This window comes from Suricata suricatta, chromosome 11 (genome assembly GCF_006229205.1).
Source record: "Suricata suricatta isolate VVHF042 chromosome 11, meerkat_22Aug2017_6uvM2_HiC, whole genome shotgun sequence".
NCBI lineage: Eukaryota > Metazoa > Chordata > Mammalia > Carnivora > Herpestidae > Suricata > Suricata suricatta.
The window spans coordinates 42,621,143-42,625,277 of NC_043710.1; positions in this window are offsets into that span (position 1 = coordinate 42,621,143).

Genomic DNA, 4,135 nt, shown 5'->3' on the forward strand with positions numbered 1-4,135 from the left:
TGATTGGTCTCCTGGTTCTGCCTGTGGATGTGGGTCGGGCATGGGGGCCATAGGTTGGGGAAGATATGGAGGAGGGTCTAATAACAGTGTGTCTTGACTGTCCGGGAGGATTGGGGCAATGGGTTTAGTTGGTCCGGGAGTTTGGGCTGCAAGAACTTTATGGGGAGCTAGGGGAAGGAAGGAAGAGACCCAGGGAGGGGGGTTCTCAACGAGATCCTGCCAAAGGAAGATATAAGACGCCTGGTCAGGATGACCTTTTTCCCCTGGGAGGAGTATTTGATGTCTGACTTTAGTGATTATAGGCAAGCTGAAAGTTCCCTCTGGTGGCCATCCGACATTGAAGGTGGGCCATTCGGATCTGCAAAGAATAACAAGTTTAGATTTACGGATGTCCAGACTTAAGTTGTGACCACGGGCTTGGACCTCCTTAAAGTGTGATAGGAGGAGGGAATGGGGCGAGGAGGCTTTGCTCTGGTTTTGTCCCATATTGTTGTTAACAACTTCTTAAAAAAATGGCGGCCCTTCCCGCCGAATCCTGTAAAGATGGCGGCCCTTCCCGCCGAATCCCTTCAAAGATGGCGGCTCCTCCCGCCGAATCCCTTCAAAGATGGCGGCTCCTCCCGCCGAATCCCCTCAAAGATGGCGGCTCCTCCCTCCGAATCCCTTAAGATGGCGGCTCCTCCCGCCGAATCCCTTCAAAGATGGCGGCTCGCCGTTGAAAGAAAAAAACGGATGCCAACAAAACACCCCACCCACAGGAGTAAGGTAAGTGCTAGCAGGAACTTTTCTGCCTGGCTCCAGTTAGCTGGGGCCACTGCTGTTAGTCCAGTAGCAAAGATCAATGCCACTATTGTTATTACGGCGACAGGAAGAGGGTGACAGAACATCACAATAAAAAGGCAAGAAATTTGTATGTCAGGCTTGGAAGTTGATACCCCGATGGCGCACCCAGCGCCCTGATGGCACACAGTGCCCAGATGGCGCACAGCGCCCAGATAGCACACACAGTGCCCAGAGGGGAGTCCACGGACGTCTCCGGACCCCGAGCTGTCACCCTATAGCGTGTCCGCCAGAGCGTCTGCCAGCCCCTACACCGCACTTGAGCTTTACCGGCAATTCCAAAGTCCAGTTTGCAGATTAACACGGTTAACACCAGAGCGGACAGATAACAGATAACAAACAGACAACAAACAACAAACAAGCAACAAAAGGGACAGATGGAGCCGGCTCACTTACCGATCGGTATCAATGGCGACCCGTTGACCCGGAATGTGGTGGCCCTCTGGGGGTCGTCAAAAATCTCGGTGGAACCTCCAAATGTTATGCCCGTATCACGGGGGACCCCAAGAAAGACGCACCAGAGTCCAGAGTCAAAGCCAAAAAGCAAGGGTCGTTTATTGCAGGTTCGAACCTGGGCCTCTGCCCACTCCCAGCTAGTGGAGCGGAGAGAACCAGAGAGCCCCGTGCTGGCGATTTACATTTCCTTTATAGGCAGATGCAAACAAATTCTGGGGCGTTTCACAGCTATAGAATGGGCATTGGTCGGAAGTATAAGTCAGAGCATGTGGAGCCAATTGATTGGGTCTCGCCCCAAGCATCATTACAGAAGCAGAATGGGCGGGGGTTATGGCGACAGGCTCTGGCTATTGCATCAGATTAGAGGGGTTCCTTTTTCTCCTGGGTTTTTGGTCCTCTCAGAACCAACAGCATGATTTCTAGTTTGGTTTATCAGCCCTACATGTATTACTCCCTTGAGGACAGCACTGTATTCAGGTCAACACAGTAAGTGACATTTTTTATGATGGTATCAATGAATCCTCAAGAAAGGATTATAATTATATTCTCCTTATTGTATTTAAGAAGGTAGAGGAGTGTGCAATGCATTTTACCTAGTTTTTGATTCAAGTTGGTATAATTTGGCTCTTGAAAGGGTAAGTTTTTGTTATAATGGCAATAACAGCCACTACTCGTGAGTGCCTCTTCCGTGCCAGCAACGTGCAGGGGTTTAAGAGAAATTGTCATTAATCCTGCTGGACAGTGAGCCTGTGACATGCCCAGGCATGCATCTGAGAGGTTTCAGAGCAGATTCCCTCTGCTGCGGCTTTGGCAGGAGGTTATTTTGTTTGTTTGTTTTGTTTTGTTTTTAAATCATTAATATTTTTATTGGTTATATGCTAAAATTATAATATTTTGGACATATTTTACAAATAAAATACAACATCAAAATTAATTGTACCTTTTTTCCCACATTATCTACTAAAAAGTTTTATTTTTTTAGTTTATGGTCAAGTTGGTTTCCATATAACACCCAGTGCTCTTCCCAACAAGTGCCCTCCTCCATGCCATCAACGCTTTTCCTCTCTCCCCCACCCCCATCAGCCCTCAGCTTGTTCTCAGTATTGAGAGTCTCTAATGGTTTGCCTCCCTCTCTCTCCTTAACTGTTTTTTCCCCTTCCCCTCCCCCATGGTCCTCTGTTAAGTTTCTCCTGTTCCACATAGGAGTGACAACATATGGTAGCTGTCCTTCTCTGCCTGACTTATTTCGCTTAGCATGACACCCTTGAGTTCCATCCACGTTGTGCAATTGGCCAGATTTCATCCTTTCTCGTTGCCTTGTAGTATTCCATTGTATATATAACCCACACCTTCTTGATCCATTTGTCAGTTGATGGACATGTAAGCTCTTTCCATGATGTGGCTATTGTTGAAAGTGCTGCTATGAACACTGGGGTACATGTGCCCCTATGCATCAGCACCAGGAAGTTTTATTTTGAGAATTAAACATACATTGCCCTCCTCTTAAGACGGCAGAGTATGTACTGATTTCCTTAATTTAACATATTGAGCTGATGTAGTTAGATAAGTTTTAATAATAAGAAAATGACAACAAAACCATAACAACAATAATAGCCACCACTTTTAAGTATCTGCTCTGTGCCAAGCAATGTGTCTGGTCTTTAACATAAAATATCTTTACTCCTGCTAGGTAGTTATTATATATCCCATTTTACATGGTGAGAAACACTGGTTCTGATGGAGTATCATCTGCTCAAAGACATTAGAAAGTGATAGAACCAAGACTCAACCCCAGTTACAATAAGATCCCAAAGCTCCGCTGCTCATCGCTCTCTATGCTAACAGCTAAGAGTCTGGAGCCTTCTTCAGATTCTGTGTCTCCCTCTCTCTCTGCCCCTCACGTGCTCATGCTCTGTCTCTGTCTCTCAAGAATGAATAGATGTTAAAAAGAAGAAAAAAAAATAAATGCATAAAAACTCACGTAAGGGGCGCCTCGGTGGCTCAGTCGGTTAAGCGTCCAGCTTTGGCTCAGGTCATGATCTCACAGCTTGTGGGTTAGAGCCCCACATCGGGCTCTGTGCTGACAGCTAGCTCAGAACCTGGAGCCTGCTTCAGATTCTGTATCTCCCTCTCTTTCTGACTCTCCCCTGCTCGTGCTGTCTCCCTCTGTCTCTCAAAAACTAAATTAAAAACATTAAAAACAAAACAAAACAAAACAAAAAAAACCCTCACATAAGTATTTTCAACCAAGAACAAGACTCTGGCATACCCTGATAAATCATCTTTTTAAAACCCTTAAATAAAAAGTGCAGGAATCTGATTTAGAAGAATGGAAATAAATGTTACAGGTAGAGTTTATCAGCTTGCTGTAAAATAGTTTTTCCAAACTACGTTATTTCTAATGTACCCTGATTTCCACGTATAAAGGTGTTAAATATGATCATAATATCAAAGGTCAAATGGCTATTTTATTTTATTTTAAAACAACTGCATTATTTTTTTAGACTCTAGTATAATTCACATACAGTTTATATATTAGTTTCAGGGATATATATATATAGAGAGAGAGAGAAAGAGAGAGAGAGAATTAACAATTCTATTCATTACTCATCACAATAAGAACCTATTCACCCATCTCCCCACCCACCTCCTTTCTGGCAAGCACCAGTTCTTTATATTTTAGAGTTTGTGTTTTGGTTTCTCCCTTTTTACTTTCTTGGCTTTGATTCTGAAATTACACATATGAGCCAAAGTGTATGGCACTTATCTTTCTCTGAATGACTTTTTTCACTTAGCATTATACCATCTAGATCCATTCAGGGTGTTGTAAATGACAAGA